This window comes from Elephantulus edwardii, unplaced genomic scaffold (assembly GCF_000299155.1).
Source record: "Elephantulus edwardii isolate Elephantulus edwardi_28Jun2011 unplaced genomic scaffold, EleEdw1.0 scaffold00163, whole genome shotgun sequence".
NCBI lineage: Eukaryota > Metazoa > Chordata > Mammalia > Macroscelidea > Macroscelididae > Elephantulus > Elephantulus edwardii.
Genome location: NW_006399913.1, coordinates 3,015,264 through 3,034,981, shown reverse-complemented (window position 1 = coordinate 3,034,981; position 19,718 = coordinate 3,015,264). Strand labels below are relative to the sequence as shown.

General features: G+C 37.0%; 1 protein-coding gene and 1 pseudogene across 2 annotated transcripts in view; both read left to right on the top strand.

The window, feature by feature from the left end:
• Window positions 1–19,718, top strand: part of TMEM135 (transmembrane protein 135) — a 259,256-nt gene that overhangs the window by 114,334 nt on the left and 125,204 nt on the right. The window lies entirely within an intron of this gene.
• LOC102877183 lies at window positions 16,022–16,229 on the top strand (annotated as a pseudogene).

The window sequence follows — 19,718 nt, the reverse complement described above, 5'->3', positions numbered from 1 at the left end:
TCACTTGTTATGCATCAGAGAGTTGGACAGTGACCAAGGTGGGTAGAAGGAGAATTGATGCCTTTGAGCTGTGGTGCTGGAGAAGAGTATTGAGGGTACCATGGAGTGCTACGAAAACAAACATATTCATCCTTGAAAGGGTTAAACCAGGTGGCTTCTTGGAGACAAGGATTCTGAGGCTCCGTCTAATATAACTTTGGACATGTTGTAAGGAGAGACTGGACCTTGGAGAAGGACATCATGCTTTGGAGGGTGGAGGGGAAAGCCCCCTATGAAGTGGATTGATTCAGTGACTGGGGTAATCGGCATGGGAGTGTCAGAGACAGTGCAATTGGCACAGGACAGAGTTTAGGGCTGTTGTACATAGGGTCACTATGAGTCGCAAGCGCCTCGACAGCACATAACAACAACTACAACAATAACAAACTTGAAGAGAATTAGATACATTGCAGTTATTGTTTAGATAGCAAGAAGGACAATTGTAGTTAGGTACTGTTAGGTCAACTATGAGCGGTCGCCTGTTTGCGGTGGCCTATGGCCAGTGGCCTATGGGCCTGTGAGCAGTCAACTATGACCAGCCCTATGACCACCACATCTGAACCGTGCCCTGTCTTGCACCATCCTCAAGGTCTCTGACTTGCTTCAGCCCTTTGTTACAGTCACTGTGTCAGTCCATTTTTGTTAATAGTCTTCCTCTCTTTTCATGATTCTCTACTTTTCTTAACATGTTGTATTTTCTAAGGACTGTACTGTACCTTCCTGATCACATGAAGTCCACCCTTGCCTGTAAGGGGCACTCTGTATGCACGTCCTCCAAGACAGATTTATTTGTTCTTTTGGCAGTACGTGGGATATTCAAGACACTTCACCAGCACCATGATTTAAAGGCATTGATTCTTCTTAGTTTTCATCTTTTATTCATTGTTTTAGATGCATGGAAAGCAATTGAAAAGATCATGACATGAATCAGGTGCACCTTAGTCTTCAAACTGGAATCCTTGCTCTTTAGGTCTTTGAAGAGGTCTTGATCGCAGATTTACTAATGCAGCATATTTTTGATTTCTTTACTGCTGTAACTAAAAGTGTTCATTGTGGATCCAAGTAAAATGAAATAATTGACAACTTCAGTCTTTTCTCCATTCATCATGATGTGACATCTTGATCTAGTCGTGAAGATTTTTGTCTTCTTGATGTTGTGATGTAACCCATTTTGAAGACTGTAGTCTTTGATCTTCAGCTATTATAAGTCTTCTTCTTTTAGTACTATTGGTTCTTGATCATATACAACAACTTCCTGAAATGCAGATATACTGACATGAAGTATTTATTTTTTAATCTTTGTTTGCAAACTTGTTTATTAAATTTTCATACCAGCTTTGTATTTTGCAAGAATAATAGAAGTATGCAGTGCATTTGGTGTGTCCATGTGCTATTTTTTTTCTTTCCATTTTATATTCAAATTCAAAGGAGAAAATCAAACCAAAGTGTGTACATTTGTTTAAGTTATGTGTTCTTTTTCACTACTTGGACTTAAGATATTGAAGAGACAATTGCACTTGGTAAAACAGAAAATATTAATTGGAGTTAGTTAGTATTCAAAGTCTTGACTACAGATTCAGGAATTCCAAGCCCATGACCTTTTAGCTCCTGATCTCATAACGCTGACAGCTATCTTAAAGTGCTGTTTATCTTGTGTTTTAAAAATACTGGTTCTGCTGTCTGGAGAGCTGTGTTTACCTTTGCTTTGCATGGACTTTGTCAAAGTTATTTTGGCAGTTAGAGTTGGTACTCTTTTAATTTTTTTTTTAAATTTCAGTGCATTGCATTAATTTTTCACCTAAATAGAAAATAAAAATCTAGAAAGGACAGTCAAATTTTAATGCTAGGTTTTATGATATTTTATACAATACTCATGAGCATATTTTATTAGTAAGGCCCAAATAATCAAATGTGTGATAAATTATAATGAAGCCATATGAAAATATCTCCCTTTTCTTATGCTACCATGGTGTTAGCTAATGATCATCGCCTTAATCATGGTAACTGCCAAAATGAAAAAGGAAAGAAAATATTAGCTTACCTCCTAGAGAGCTGAAAAGGCAGAGAATACCACATCATTGAGAATGAGTTAAAAGCAAATGAATATTATTAAAGGTGTGCTGTTCCTACTTTTGTCTAAACCCTATTCATTTCTACCAATAACCTCAGATGTTTTTACTCTAACCCTCTGGTGGCCTAGATGCTTAACCCTAACCTCTCTGATAACCTAGTGCATAGGGAGTTGTGCTGCCAACCCCAAAATGGATGGTTCAAAACACCAGTTGCTCCTTGGGAGAAAGATAGGCAGTTCCCCCTGGGCAGTTTACTGCCTCAGAAAACCTGCTGAATGGTCAGCTGTGAGTCGATTCTGACCTGATGATACATAACAACATCATTTATTCCTGAAATGAGATCCATTTTAATTATTACCTCCTTTCTGATGTATGTTTTGATTTTCCTGGCTGGACGTAATTTTTCCTTTCTCTGAAGTACCACACTACCATATCTGTATTTTGCGTGATATCTCCAGTACTTCTTTGTCATGTTCTCTGCTAAATTATAAGCACCCTGAGGACAGTTTTGGTATCTGATTTACATATGCATCTTGAGCAGTACTTGGTAAGTAGAACTCATCAATATTTAATGAATTGGTAAAAGTCAAAGACTCTTTTTTTTTTATTGAAGATGTATAAACTATTTATTAACAGATGAAGCCTACAGACTTATTTCTTCTTGGACACACCCACAGTACGGCCCCGACGGCCGGTGGTCTTGGTGTGCTGGCCTCGAACTCGAAGGCCCCAAAAGTGGCGTAGCCCTCTGTGGGCACGGATCTTCCTCAGTCGCTCCTGGTCTTCACGGAGCTTGTTGTCCAGACCATTGGCCAAAACCTGACTGTATTTCCCATCCTTCACATCTTTTTGTCTGTTCAAGAACCAGTCTGGAATCTTGTATTGGCGTGGATTCTGCATAATGGCGATCACACGCTCCACCTCCTCTTGAGTAAGCTCTCCTGCCCTCTTGGTGAGGTCAATGTCTGCTTTCCTCAACACCACTTGAGCATATCTTCGCCCTACACCCTTAATGGCAGTGATGGCAAAGGCTATTTTCCGCTGCCCATCGATGTTAGTGTTGAGTACTCGCAAAATGTGCTGGAACTTCTCTGGGATCACTAGAGACATGGCGGCGGCAGCAACGGCGGCGTGTAGGCCTCCGGTGGAAGAGCAAGTCAAAGACTCTTAATCAAAGTGCTTCTGTACATGTATATTTAAGTTAGGATTTGTTGCTTACTGCTCTGACTTTTCTTCTTATCTTGTATAATTCTTCTAAGGAGCTCTGGTGGCCTAGTGGATAGGAAGCTAGAGGTGGGTGGTTTGGAACCATCAGTTAGTACACAGGAGGAATATGAGAATTCTCTTCCTGTGTGATTTACAGCCTCTGAAAACTTGCTGGAGCAAGACTCAGCAATGAGTCTAGTTCTTGATGGAGAGAGAGAGAGAGAGAGGAAGAGAGAGAGAGACACTAGTACTTCTAGTATGTTGCAAACAGGGATCTTTGTCGTTTACTGATCTTAAGGGGGAAACTCTCAGTCTTTTCCACTGATTCTAATGTTAACTTTTGGTATTTCATAAATGCCCTTACATTTTGGGAAATTTTTCTTCTAGTCTTAGCCTGTTGAGTGTTGGATTTTTGTCATCTGCTCACAGAGCTTACTTCTAGATACAGAAATGATTAATATTTCTTTTTGAGTTGAACATATTAATATTAAGTGGTTTTTCTTACTTTATTTTTTTTTAAATAAATTACCTCCATTGGAATTTAAAGGAGTCATGGTGGCACATGTTGAACTGATAACCAAAAACTCAGTGCTTCAAGTCTGCCAGTCACTGTGGAAGAAAGATGAGCAGTCTCCTCCCATAGAGATTTGCAGTCTCAGAAACAAATGGTTGTCAACAGTTGGGAGTAACTTAATGGCCATGGTGTGGATCTTTCATGTGAAATTTAAGTAAATTAGTATTTACTTCTCGTCTTGATCATTTCCAACTTATTCATATGTCTGATAGTAAGTTGTAGCTGACTGGCTAGTACAACATGAGAAGTATTTGCTTTTATTGTGGTACTCAGTTGAAAGTTTCTCTATTTCAGCCCTTTGGTTCCATTTCATTTATGGTTCAAGTACATTTATTCCTAATAGAATACAGTTGCATAGACTTGAGGTTAACAAAGGCAGTGAGAAAACTATATTACATGAAGTGAGAAGTGCTGTCAGAATTGAAATCATCTAAACTGGTATTTCTTTCATCTGGTATGGGATTGTAATCATTACAATTTTTTGTTTATTGTTTTGAGTTTTGTGTTGTTGGGTATCAGCTCAGTCTCATAGTGGCTTTCATGTGTAACAGACTGAAACTCTGCTTCTGTACCATCTTCACAATCTCCACTTATGTTTTAGCCCATTGTTGAGAGCACTGGGACAGTCTGTCTTACTGGGAATCTTACTTTTTAAAATTGGCTCTACTTTACCCAGCATGTTGTCTTTTCTCAGACACTGGCTCATCTCATAACATACTCTTCCCATCCTCATTTGAAAGATGTTTCTGAATTCACTTTCTCCAGATGAGATTTCTTTATTCTTTAATTAGTCTATAGTTATTAAATATTCTTTGCCAGTACCACAATTCACGGGCATTAATTCTCTTTTCATCTTCCCTATTCATTGTCCAACTTTCACATGAATACACAATTATTGAAAAAAGTATGGCTTCAGTCAGGTGCACCTCACTCTTTAAAGTGGTATCTTTGTTTTGTATTACTTTAAAGAAGTCTTTGGCAGCAGATTTTCCCATTGTAGAATGTTTGTACTTTTACCCCTTACTGCTTGCTTTACAGTTGATGTCAATTTACAGGTGCCCTCTATTGGATTTCTGAGGCTATAAATCTTTACTGGAGGAGATTGCCAGCCTTTCTACTTTGAAACTGCTGGTGGGTTCCAGTTGCTGACCTTTGAATTAGCCGTACACATAAGGCAAATGCTACCAGAGCTCCTATTTAGTTATATAATAAAGTTAAAAGCAAGTAGAATTTGTCTCTTAACTTATAAAATGTTTTTTTTTAAAGAGTATTATAGTTAATTATTTTGATAAAATAAATTCCTTTATAGATTGATGATACTTAAACTCTGTCCAGTCTTGAAGTCAACAGTCTGGGATTTTATTTTATATTTCTCCCCACCCTGGGAATCTATTATCTAATTAAAATTCATTGTAGAGGTGATTGTATTGTTATTGGAGATTTGAATGATTAACATCATGCATCTGTATTTAGTTCATAAATATTTATATAATGATGATCTTCATCTAATAAGTAGGAAGATACAAAACTTTATAAATTTATGGTTTGGATTTGTTTGTGAAACAATATTTCAAGCTATCCAAATTATGGCCTAATATTTTTCATGCATTGATATGCCATTTTTAATTTAAAGTTGATGTAAGGGGAACATAAAATTATTTTATGAAAAAAAGAGAGGGCAAATTAAAGTGAAAAGTTTTCAAATATATTAGAAAATGTAGTATGTGTTTTATGTTGCTTAGTATTGTGGATACTTTGGTTATTACTGATGCTTAGGTAGTTAATGAGAATATTTTATCCACTGCAATCCCAGAGGTATGTGGTTCGAATGCACCAGATGCTCTGCTGGAGAATGAGGGGCAAACTCCTCCTGTACCGGTCAGATCTAATTTGATGGTATACACAAAAAATAATAGTAATAAAAAAAGTATTTTAGCCTGTTGAATTCTCAAAACTGTTTTTGGCTTTGAAATTTTAAATGTTTTATATTGTCTAGTGCTTACTTCATGACATCAGAGAGATATGTCAAGCTATATAAATTCATAAAACTTTTACAGTTGATTTCCCAAAAAAATGTTGAATTTATATGTCAGATGTCACCTAGAGGTACATCATAGAAAGTCTCAGAGGTAAAGAGGCAGTAAGTTAGAGGAAAGGCATGTAGAGTAAATTGATCAAGTGGAATACTTGAGGCTGGATGCTGATTAATGTGCTCATGTGAGATGCAAACAGGGAATGGAGAAGTAGTTACTGTCTGTCATAAAGCATTGTGGTTGGGTGGGAACACTAACCATCAAACTTAAGAGATCCTGTTGAACTCAGTATAACCCTTCTGTGAGCTCTGGGGATCTTGAAGATCTTGACCTTAACTGCCATGGAGCTTCAAACCACACTTTCTTTGAATCCTATGAGCCTGCTGTCATGGTTACAATAACATGGCCTAAAAAATGTTCTATGTGTGTGTATATATCTGCATTTAGTTGTGTGTATGTGTAGTTGATGTAAGATTTGCTTTATTTATGTAGTGCTCTCATTATTGAGAATATTTTGATGATATTCTACAACTATAGATTTCAAAGATAGGAGCATTCTTCAACCAAATCTTAAAACTTTGAAGAAATGTCTAGCCACCATACTGTTTCAACAACTTCTAATTGTTTTGGGGTAAAAGAAACCAAATCTGATTCCTTTAGCACATCTTCCTCTAAAACATAGTGCTAATTATGTTTCACTGGAAGCTATTTATTTGCTAATCTTTCAAAGTTAATTCTTCTTAGACTATAATATATTCAGAATTTCCAAGTACCAGTTCAGAGTTAGATGATGAGAAAAGGTATCCTTCCTTATAGATCCCTCTTTGTTGTGATGATGAAATTTAGCAGATGACTACTACCTGTTTCTTTAGAGTGTTCTAGAGAAGAACCCAGTGTTATTGTTATGTACGGTCAAGTTGGAACCGATCTATAGCTGACCTAATAGTGGGTCTCAGAGGTAGTACACCACACAGGAGATTACCCATCTTTCTCCCACGGTGTCACTGGTGGATTTGAACCCAAAGCCTTTGGGATTTTGCATAGTTTCTTATAGGAGGCCACCAGGATAGTTTGCACAATTATCTTTCATTCATCTTTACCTCCAATTTCATATAGACACACTGGTGGGGAGAAATATCTCAAGGAATTTTTCTAGGTTAATTGAATTACATTGATTTGAATTAAAATCTGAAAAATTAATGACAGGATTTTGTGGTTTTTAATCACTGTATTCCTTTATCTTCTTTTAAAATATTTTATTAAAGTATTAGTTGTTGAAGATTGATATACGTCAAAATATCCAAAGTGAAAAGGCATGTCTCTTGCTTTTCATCCTCATTCTCTGAATTACAATGTTGTTTTTGTTGTTGTTATGTAGTATCGAGTCTCTTGTGACTCATAGCAATCTGATTACCCCTTGCCCATCCTCACCTCTCTCCTCTCCCCCCCAGTGGATCCCCATACATTTTACTAGCTATTTTTATATTTCTAAAATAATGGTCTTATACGGTATTTGACCTTACAGGACTGAGTTAGTTCACTAATGTACTGAGTTAGTTCAGCATAATGTACTCCAGTCCTTCCCAAGGTAGGTAGGGATTTTCAGAATCATTGCTCCTGTGTGCTGCATAGTATTCCAAAATGTGAATGTACCATAATTTCTCAATCCACTCGATTGTGGTTGGACATTTGAACTGTTTCCCAAATGTACTTGGTGATGGTAAATAATGCTGCATCAATAAACATTGGTGTACAGATCTCCATTTGTGCCTCATTTCTAATTTTCTTTTCCAAACAGAAAAGCTGAGTCATATGGAATTTCTGTTTTCAGCTTTTTGAGGAAACATCATACTGACTTTCATAGTTGTACTATTTTACAGTCCCGCCAACATTGTATAAGAGTTCCTATTTTTCCACATAGTGCTACAATACAACTGACAGCGGTGGAAGTTAGAAAGCACTTTCTCCCATGCTAAAGTTCCCTGATAGCCTATGCCAACTATGTATTAGTTTGGATGTGTGTGTGTGTAATTCTTTTCTATGCTATTCATCATCATTAAAGAAAAATGAATTCCTGAAGTTTCTTGGAACATAATGAACCTGTAGGACATTATACTTAGTGAAATAAGTCAATTACATGCAAAAATATGACCTAAGAAAATTGGAAACTGTTAAAAATATGAAATAGAATGCATGAAGAGATAGCTATGCTAGGCATTAGTGACCTGAAATGGACTGGAATTGACAATTTAAAACCAGATAATCATATGACATAGTATGCCAGGAATGACAGTTTAAAGAGGAATTGTATCACATAGTTGTTATTGTTTTTATGTGCTGTTGAGTTGCAACTCTATGTACAAGAGCCCTAAACCTGTTCTATTCTTTGTCAGTCTCACTGTCTCTGACGCATCTACTCCCATTACCCCAATCACTGAATCGATCCATCTCAGCGAGGGTCTTTCTCTCTTGTGCTGTCGCTTCACTCTCCCAAACATGATATTACTCTCCAAGGACTGGTCCCTCCTTGCAACATGCCCAAAGTTTGTCAGATGAAGCTTCAGAGTCCTTGCCTCCAAGGAGCAACCCAGTTTTACCTTCTCCAGGAAGAACCTGTTTGTTGTCCTATCAGTCCATGGTATATTCAACACTCACCTCCATCATCACAGCTCAAAGGCATCAATTCTCTTTCTGTCATCCCTATTCATTGTCCAACTCTCTGATGCATAGCACGTAGTTGCAAAGATTATAGCCTGGATCAGGCACACCTTAGTCTCCAGCCTAACGTTGTTGCTCTCAGTACTTTGGAGAGATCCCTGACAGCTGACTTTCCCAACGCAATTCATCTCTTGATTTCCTGGCTGCTGGTACCAAGGGTGTTAACTGTGGAGCCAAGTAAACTAAAACTATTAACAATCTCAATCTCTTCATCAGCCATACTGATCCTGCCACTTGGCTCAGTGGTGAGAATATTTCCTTGCTGTTGAGCTTCAATCTGTATTGAAGGCTGCAGCCTTGACCTTCTGCAGCAAGCACTTCAGGTTCTCTTCAGTTTCGGCAAGCAAGGTTGTCTCATCTGCATAACGTAGGTTGTTGATGAATCATCCACCAATCCTGATGCCACATTCCTCCTCATATAGCATCCCGGATAATCTGTTCCACATATAGAAGGTATGGAGATAGGACCCATCTCTGGCATACACCCTTCCCAATTTTGAACCATGCAGTGTATCCTTGCCCTGTTCTGATGACTGCCTCTTGGCCCAAGTATAGGTTTCACGTTAGCACAATCAAATATCCTGGGATTCCCATTCTTCTCAGAGTCAGCCATAGCTTGTGATCCACACAGTCAAAAACCTTTGCATAGTCAATGAGGCACAGATACACAATCCTCTGGTATTTTCTGCTTTCTGCCAAGATCTAACATTAGCTATAATATCCCTAGTACCACAACCTCTTCTAAATCCAGCCTGCACACCCACAATTCTCTCTTGACGTGTTGCTCCAATCACTTTTGGATAATTTTCAACAGTATCTTGCTTATGTTTGATATTAATGATACTGTTCAATAATTTCTGCACTCTGTCTGGTCACCCTTTTGTGGAATGGGACCAAATAGTGATCTCTTCCAGTCAGTTGGCCAGGTCCTCTAGATTTCTTGGCATAACGTAGTGAGTACATCCAGGGTAATGTCTGTTTGTTGAAATCAGTCAGTTGGTATGCTGCAAAGTCCTGGAGCCTTGTTTTTTGCCAATTCCTTCAGAGTAGGTTGAACTTCCTCCTTCATCACCACCGGCTTTTGCTCGTACTTTATTTTATGAAATTCTTCTGTGCCAGCCAGTTCATTCTGGTACAGTGACTCTGTGTACTCCTTCCATCTTCTTTTAATTTTTCCTGGATCATTCAACACTCAGTCCAAAGCATCCTTAAATATTGCTTGAATTAAGTGGCTTGAATTTGTTTTTCAACTTTTTCAGCTGAAGAAACACTGAGCAAGTTCGGCCCTTTTGATTTTCCGACTCCACCTCTTTGCAAATTTCATTATAATATCTTGCTTTGTCATCCCGAACTGCCCTTTGAAATTTTCTGTGTCACATACATTGTAAAAAAGTTTTTGAAGATTTGTCCTGGAGCATAGTGCTGCTGGTGATGGAAGAATATCCATATGCATACAAGGCGGACTTAGTAATAAGCCTATAATTCAAATTAGATACCAACCCCAAAGCCAACGATAGAGAAATTGAGGATTTCCACTAACTTCTGCAATTTACATTAATTGAACATGCAATTAAGATGCCTTAATAATAACAACTTGTGATTAAAATGCAGGAGTGAGAAACAAAGATTGTTTGATAGTTGAAGAACAGCGCCTAGACATAAAGAATGAGTTTAGAGATCACAAGATAAAATTAGTACAGTAATTTATTTGTTTATTGGTGCTACCTTTGGGAAAAAGAAATGTAACTATGAATATGGACTTTGCCTGATGAGAAACAGGAATCAAAAGGCTGTTATCACCAGGTAGAAGAAAGCTGAGATTGATTGTTTAGCTGACCTCAATTGCTCAGATGCAAATTCAAATTGAAGCTGAAGAGAATGAGTCCTCAAGAACCCAAATCCAGCCTTAAGTATATTCCATCAAATTTGAGACCATCTCAAGAATAGATTGTATACACTGAATATTAATAACCAAAAGCCAGATGGGTTGTGGTGTGACATCAAGGACATTTCATGTGAAGAAAGCAGAAAGTCATTAAAAATATAGGAAAGAAAGGAAGGACCTAAATGGATGTCAGAAGGGACTCTTAGATTTGTTCTTAAACGTAGAAACACTAAAGTGAAAGGAAGACCTGATGACATAAGAGAATTGAACAGAAGACATTAAAGGGTGATTTGAGAAGACAAAGTATTATGAAATGTGCAAAGACCTGGAGTTAGAGAACCTGAAGTGAAGGACACACTCAGCATTTCTCACTCAAGCTGAAAGAACTAGCAAAATTGAGGCTTCATGTTACAGTGCTAAAGGATTTTGTAAGCAAAACACTGAATGATTTAAAAAGCATCAAATGAAAGAAATCACAGTCATAACAATTCAGTCATCACGATACGTTCAGGAGCCAATAATACTAAAGGAAGAGTACAGATTGTACTACAGGTATTGGGGTGTGGGGGGGGAAGACTCCAGGAATTGGTTGATTACCAGTTCAGGTAGTTTAGCAAACAGATGTGGCCCTGGACATGCTCCCTCATCTATACCCAGAGATTTGGAAGATAGGTACCTGGGAGATCTACTAAAAGAGATCTGCATTTGGGTCCATTTTTAAAAGAAAAATGGTGATCCTACAGAATTCAGCAATTATTGAGCAATACCATGTTAAAAAAAATCTTGCTGGAGGATCTGGATTAGCCAGTACTTTGACAAGAAACTAACAACTTCAAATTGGATTCAGAAGAGACCATAGAAAGAGGGATATAATTGCTAATGTCAGGTAAATCTTTACTGAAAGCAGAAAATACCAGGAAGATGTTTATTCTTTATTGTTTCTCAAAGGCATTTGATTGTATGGATCATAAACATTATGAATCACACAGAGAAGCATGGTAGACCATGTGGAACCTCTACATAGACCAGGCAGCAGTTGTTTGAACAGATACTGCATAGTTTAAAATCAGGATGATTACTTCAGGGTTGTAGCCTTTCTTCATACTTGGATTATTTTGCAAATAATTTAGGAGGCCAGATAATATGAAGAAGAATTTGACGTCAGGATTGAAGGAAGACGACCTGTGATATGTAAGTGATAATCCTACTTTCTAATACTGAAGACTTGATGCACTTTAAAAAAAATATTTTTATTGGATTGCATACATACACATTGTGTTTATATATGTATGTATGCATACATTCATATACATTATCTTTTATACATTCATGTACTTTATATTTTATATAATGAATTACTATTGATCTATGCTATTAGCTTCTGCCTTTTTTTAATCATCTGCATTTTCAAGTCCCCATTGAATCTTTCCTATTCCTTCACTCCCCTGCCCATTAACCTCTGCTGTCCTAGTGATTTTGCACCTTTCTCATCATCTGCCCCTATTTCTCCACTTCTCCTTTCCTTCCCCATTTGTTAACACAATTCTTGAAGAAAATGAAAGACTATAACCATCATTATATAAAGAAAGTAGTTCTCACAAGTGGACCAATGAAAAATGTTATGTACTGTTGAGTCGACCACAACTCGTAGTGACCCTATTCACAATAGCTCTGACCCCTGCACTATCCTGGGCCAGTCTCACTGTCTCTGACATACATACCCTTATTACCCCAATTACTGTGTCAGTCCATCTCATCTAGGGTCTTCGTCTCCTGCATTGCTCCTCCGCTCTTCCAGTCATGCTGACCTTCTCCAAGGACTGGTCCTTCCAGGCAACATGGCCAAAGTATGTGAGACACATCCTCAAAATCATTGAGGACTTCAGTCCTTTCTCCATTTATCAGGAGATAATGTTTTCTCCTGTCCAGAAAACATTATCTCCTGATAAATGGAGAAAAGATTGAAGTAATCAGTAATATAATTTTACTTGAATCCACAGGCAACACCCAGCTACAGTGAAGAAAGCAGATAGGCTGCATTGGGTGGATCTGCTACCAAGTATCTCTTTAAAGTGCTTAGGAGCGAGGATGTCATTAAGGAGACCAAATACTCCTCAACCAAGTCATGGTCTTTTTGTATAGTTCCTTCATATTCATATGAAAATTAAAGTTATTTAGGAGAGCAAAAGAAATTGATGCCTCTGAATTATGATGATGAAAATTATTAAACATACTATGGACAGCAAGAGGGAAAAACCTACATCGAATGAATAGAATCCTATTGCCTTTTATACTCTTTGCCAACTTTTTAGAATCCTCTTTCAAGTCACTGATGGCTCAGAGTATGGAAGTAAAAAGGGAAGGGAAAATCTAATCCAGTGGATTTAGTATCTCATTGGAGTTGATGACAGGTAGCTGTGAACCAATGTGTTGCTCTTTCAGCATTTAACTATCTACAGTATGTTACAAGTCAGTTGTGATAATAGTATTGCTTCTAGAAAATTAATGATGCTTGCCAGTTTTATTATAGCGAGTCATAGGCTTAGCTCTTGAATAATAGCCTAAATAAATGAGCTAAATATTCTTAGGAAAATGATGCATATGTTTTCTAATGAATGCCAGACTTTATTTTTAATTTTAAGAGCTATGTCAATATTTTATATTTTATTTGTTGAAAACAAAATATTTTTTTATTGGCATGTATTTATATTTAAAATTAGGCCTAGTTGTGCTTTTCTTGAGAAGACTTTGAGTTACGCTTTACTTAGAAATTTATTTTTTCAAAATACAAAATTCAACAATCAAATTTATATATTTACTGTCTGCTGTAGGAACTCTAAAATTCAGTCTGTTCGATAGGAAAAGTAATTTCTGTACTGCACAGAAATAAATATTGTATTAAATATTATTTAAAAATGTGTTTTATTTCCAGCCTGAAGTTGCTAGGAGTCTGCCTTTTGAACACTGATGTTTCATTTTATTAACAGGAAGTAAAAGGTGAAGACATTTAGGGAGTTTGACATTTGTTTAATATTGTTATGATGGTATTTTAAGTAGATTTTAGTATCTGGGAGAAACTATTAAAGCTGTTACAAATACTTATAAGCTGTAAAATTCGACTGTCTTACAGCATGAAATAATATCATGGCGTTGGCTGGAATTATGATTAAAAACAAACCAGTTTTTTAAAAAATGTCCCTTCATGATTTTAGTAGGGAAAAAAAAATTTGAAGTAATATTTGCGATAGTTTTGTTGGATAATACTTTGGGATTTTTATACTAAAAATGCTCTATAAATGTCAGCAAGCATTTTAATGTGGAATATTTGAAACTCCTTAAGTTTACTATTTGACCACATATAATAGTTATCTTTATATTTTATATTACACAAATCACTTAAAATAAGGTTATAATCATTACATTAATTATATTATATCAATTGTCTTTTTATTTGCACTGTCTTTAACTTAGTTTGGCACAGATGCTGAAGAAATAAAAAGGATGAAGTCATAAAACTCCATTATATGTTTGATTATTTTAGGATACACCAGTCTCTGTAACCTAGAAATTGTTGTAATTTGACTATGGCAGGCTTGCATGCCTGGCTGTTAGAATGTTTTCTTTTTCTCCTGTGCACAGTTGGAACCATTATTTTGTGGAATTTGATGGTGAGGGAACCTGAACTTGAGGCTAGGTTTTACAGGAAGATCTTTTCAGAGTTTTCAGGAAGTAGACTCCAAATATAATTGTGCACAATTTAGCCACTTATTCGGTATTTCCTGACTTTCTGATAAGACAAAACCCAGATTGAGTGAAACTTTCATGAAAACCTGACCCTTCAGACTTCAATACATAATCCTACAAGCAGAATAATTTACTATATATTTTTATGAACTTTTAGAAAAGTAATACTTAAAAGATATTATTCAGAAGGAATTAATATTACTTAATGAAAGCTATATGCTTTTTAAAAATATATGGTAATATTGGTGCTTTTAAATGAAAATTTAGGCAATTTTATTGAACATTTATATAGTTATGTTCCTCAAGTTAATAAACATGAGCAGAAATTATTTATAGTACTCTAAAAAAAGAAATAAGTTATTTTTTAGGTTTAAGCTGTTTTTGTCTTCAGGAAAAGAAAGTAACTATTTCTGTACTTTTTATAAGTTTCTTGATATAGAGAGAAGGAACAATAGCTGTATGAGAACATATTTTCTCAAAAAAGTTTCAGCGTAAATGGTAAAATATTTTTCTTTTGTGTATAATATTTTTAGTAGCATTAAAGGGAAAATCTGTTAAATTCCTTTGTGATGTTTCATAAAACATAAACCGTTTATTCCTAAGCAGTTTGTTGAAATATTTGTATTCTACAATCCAGACAGTAGTTGGTCACCTGTAATTTGATAGTAGGTGTAGTCTTGTTTTTAGGTACCAAGTACTATTTGCTAAATTTGTTATTGATTATCCATCTTTTACATGCACATGTTGTTGTTTTTATGTCACTGAGTTGCTTGTGACTCATAGCAACCCAATGTACGAGAGTCCTAAACCCTGCTCTATCCTATGCCAACTTCACTGTCTCTGGCACACCTACTCCTATTATCCCAATCACTGAATTGATCCATCTCATCAAGGGTCTTCCTCTCCTGCGCTGTCCCTCCACCCTCCCAAACATGATTTCCTCTCTAAGGACTGGTCCCTCCTTACAACATGTCCAAAGTATGTCAGACGAAGCTTCAGAATCCTTATCTCAAAGGAGAAGCATGGTTTCACCCTCTCTATGATGAATCTGTTTGTTCTCCTGGCAGTCCATATTCAACACTCTTTTCCAGCACCACATCTCAGAGGCTCTTTCTGTCATCCCTAGTCATTGTCCAGCTGTCTGACAAATAGTAGACAATTGCAAAGACTTTGGCTTGGATCAGGTGCACCTTAGTCTCCAGCCTGATGTCCTTGCTCTTCAGTACTCTGGAGAGGTCCCGGACAGCAGACTTTCCCAATGCAATTGTCTCTTGATTTCCTGGCTACTAGTACTGAGTGTTGATTGTGGAACCAAGCAAACTAAAACTTACCAATCTCAATCTCTTCACCATCCATAATGATGCTGCCAATGCATATGAGGGGTTGTAAATTCCGTGGCTTAAGTCAGGCACATCATAGTCCTCAAAAGAATATATTTTTGTTGTTGTTGTTTTAAAAAAATATTTTAAAGCCTTTTATAGTGGTTTTGTCAGTGCACTTCAGCCATTTGATTTCTTGACTACCACTTCATGAGTGTGGATTGTGGATCCAATTAAAATGAAATCCTTGAAATCCCTAACTCTTCTCTGTTAATTATAATGTTGCTTATTAATGTAAACTTGAGGGATTTTTTTTTCTATGTTGAATTACAATCCATACCAAAGGCTGTGGCCTTAGACCTTCATCAAGAAGTGGTTCAAGACTTTTGGTTGCCTGCTGTTCTGACACGTGCCTACAGCCTCCTGAATCTATGCCTCACATAAAGGAAATCAAAGACTTTCTGCTCACAGCCAGATGAAAGGATGCCAAATCTATTAAGGTCAAGCAACATAGGATAATGTGAAGTTTAAGGTTTGATGCAACAGGTTCCTCTATACCCTGGTCATCACAGACAAAGAGAAGCAGAGAAACTGAGGCAGTCCCTGCCCCTCAGTCTAGCAGTGAAAGAGCTGAAATGAACCAACATGCTGATTTGAACTGTAGTTTGTTTTTTTTTAAGTGGTTCAAGTCATCTTCACCTTGAACAGCTAGGTTGTATCATTATATATTGCAGGTTGAGATTCTTGATCCATTGTTGATGCTTTGTTCTTTTTTAGTGCTGTCCATTGTCTAAGATTTTTTGCTAGGCATGTAAATTGACTAAGTATAGTAAAAGCATATAATCCTGATAGATACTTTTTAAAATTTCAAGCCACACTATATCCTCTCTTGAGACCTGGACAATGAATCAGGATGACAGAAAATTGATGCCTTTGAGTTGTGATATTGGAGAAGATTACTAAATATCCCATTGACTGTCAAAAGAACAAACAGATACATCTTGGAGAGAGTACAGCCAGAATGCTGCTTGAAAGCAAGGATGGCAAGGCTTTAGCTCACATACTTTGGACATGTTGCTAGGAGAGATTGTTGTTGGAAAGGGCCGTTTTGCTTGGACAGGTGATAGTCAACAATAAAGGGGTAGACCTTCAATGAGATGGATTGACATAGAAACTGTAGTGATGGGCCCAAGTATGTCAGAGATGATGGGGATGACACAGGGTAGGACAGGGTTCAGATCTGTTATTCATAGAGTTACTGTGAGTTGTACTGGACTTGACAGCACCTAACAACAAACAATATCACCCCTTATTTGCTTTGAATGACTGCTTTTTGGTTTATGTGTTTACAGGTGTTACATGAGCACAAATCAGTGTTTTAGAATTCCCATTCTTGACAATATTATGCATAATTTGGTATAATCCACATACTCTGATTGCTCTTCATAGACAATAAAACACAAGTAAACATTTTTCTACTTTAAACCAAGATTCATCTGCTATCAGCATTTCATCTAATATTTCTTGTTCTAAGTCCTCTTCCAAATCTAACTTGATTTTGTTTTGTCAATTTCCTGTTGATGTCCTGCTGTAATAATTTTTTAATTGCCTTCAGCAAACTTTGCTTGTAAATGATATTAATGATCCTGCTCACTAATGTATACCTTCCCCTGGAGCACTTTTCTTTGGAATGGACACCAGCCAGTGTGGATGTCTTCAAGTCTGTTGTTTAGGTAGCTGTCTTCCAAAAGCCTTTGTTTAGATGAATGATCACTGCCAGTGTTAGATCAATTGTTGAAACATCTCAATCCATTTTTTTAAATTAATTCCTGGAACTTTATTTTTGGTTAATGCCTTAAGTGCAGTTTAGAATTCTTCTGTCAGTATCGTTGATTCTTGATCATGGGCTTTCTTCTGAAATTGTTGAACATGAAATAATCCTTGTTTGTACAGTGACTGTATATTTTTGCATCTTTTCTTGGTCATTCTTAGTCATCTTGCTTGATTCAGTAGCTTGCTCATGAAATCCCTCAGTAGTGGAGGTCAGGTCTTTCATTCTGAGAAATGCTGTTTTCTTCCCTTGTGATTTTCTGATTCCAGTCTTAGCACATTTCATTAAAATACATTTTTCTTGAGCTGCCCTTTGAAATAATCTCTTCAGCTCTTCTACGTCATCATTTGTTCTGTTCACTTTAGCTAGTCTATGAATACAAGCATATTTCAGAGTATCTTCTGACAACTATATTTTTTTATACCTTAGCCATGATTTTAATGACCTTTTGCTTTTCTTATCTATAATGCTCTTGATATTTTATTTAATTAATGTTGAATACAGTTCATGAGTATCCGTAATACTCTCTCAGGATCCATTTTTATTTTGCTTTATTGACTATGCAAAGGTGTTTGACTGTGTGGATGGAACACAATAAATTGTGACTAACCTTGAGGAAAATTGGAATCTCAGAACCCTTGATCATGCTTATATGAAACCTGTACTTAGACCAAGAAGCAGTTCTCAGAGCAGAGCATTGAACACTGCATGGTTCAAAAGATGGAATTGAGTGTATTAGGGATGCATCCTGTTCCCATACCTTTTCAATCTGTATGCAAAATAGATTAGAGAAGCAGGGCTTAATGAGGAGGAGTGTGGTATCAAGATTGGAGAAAGACTTATCAACAACCTATGATGAGCAGATAACACAACTTTGCTTGCTGAAACTGAAGAGGACCTGAAGCACTTGCTGCAAAAGGTCGACGACTGTAGACTTCAATATGGATTGAAGCTCAACATCAAGAAGACAAAGATACTCACCACTGGGCCAATTGGCAGCATCATAATAGATGGAGAAGAAATTGAGGTTGTTAGCAATTTCAGCATGCTCAGATCCACAATCAACACTTCACCCCAGCAGTCAGGAAATCAATAGACAAATTGCACTGGGAAAATCTGTTGTCATAGACCTCTCCAGAGTGCTGAAGAGCAGTGATTTCAGTCTAGATACAAAGGTGTGCCTAATCCAGGCCACGGTCTTCTCAATTACTAGTTATGCTTCAGAGAGTTGGACAATGACTAGGGATGGCAGAGAAAGAATAGATGCCTTTGAGTTGTGGTTCTAGAGAAGAGTCTTGAATATACCAGGGACTGTCAAGAAAACTTGGAGAAGGTGAAACCAAGTCTCATTTTTGGAGGCTAGGATTTGAAACTCCTCCTCACTTACTTGGGGCACATGGCCTTGAAGAAGGACATCATGCTTGGAAGGGTGGATTGACAGTGTAGGAGAGGGAGACCCCGGATGAGATATATTGATGCAGTGACTGGGGCAATGGAGGTTGGTGTGTTATATTTAGTGAGACTGGTTCAGTACAGGGAAAGGTTCAGAGCTGCTGTACATAGGGTCACTATACATCACAGGCAACTCGATGGCAAATAACAACAACATACTATGACAGGTTTGGAAGCAAGAGTGGCAACCACTTCCTAAATAACATGCTTCCGGGGTTGAGAAATGTCAACAGTTGCAGAGGGGCTTTTATTTATAGGGTTACTATGAGTCGTGCTTGGTTCGAAGGCAATCATCAACAACAACAACAACAACAACATATGTTTTTAATATGTGGCCTCCTTTAGATCTGATACATTTTTTGGAAGAGAGTAGGTCAAAATTGTTGGATTTGAAGAGAAAGAGACCCTAGTGAAACAACTGGAAGGAATGGTGTTGGAAAAGGTTTTTGGGGTTTGGAATTTGGAAAGCTTATTCTTTAAATTGAGGAAAGGGAGATGAACAGGGAGCTATTTTTTGTTTACTATGTGCTATGTCTTAGGAACTTGCTAAACTTATAATAATGTACACGACTCATTCCTGGGTTATATATTTTACTTCCTTTTAACTGAGCTGATGAGGAAATTGCTTCCTGGGAATATTATTAAAACACTTTGCTTAGGGTCATATAATAATGAATAATGTAATGAGAATTTTAATCCCGTTATATTTTAACTTGAACTTCATAGTTTTCTAGTATTTTGGAAATTGTTGTTATGTGCCGTCGAGTCGCTTGCGACTCATAGTGACCCTATGTACAACAGCCCTAAACTCCGCTCTGTCCTGTGCCAATCGCACTGTCTCTGAC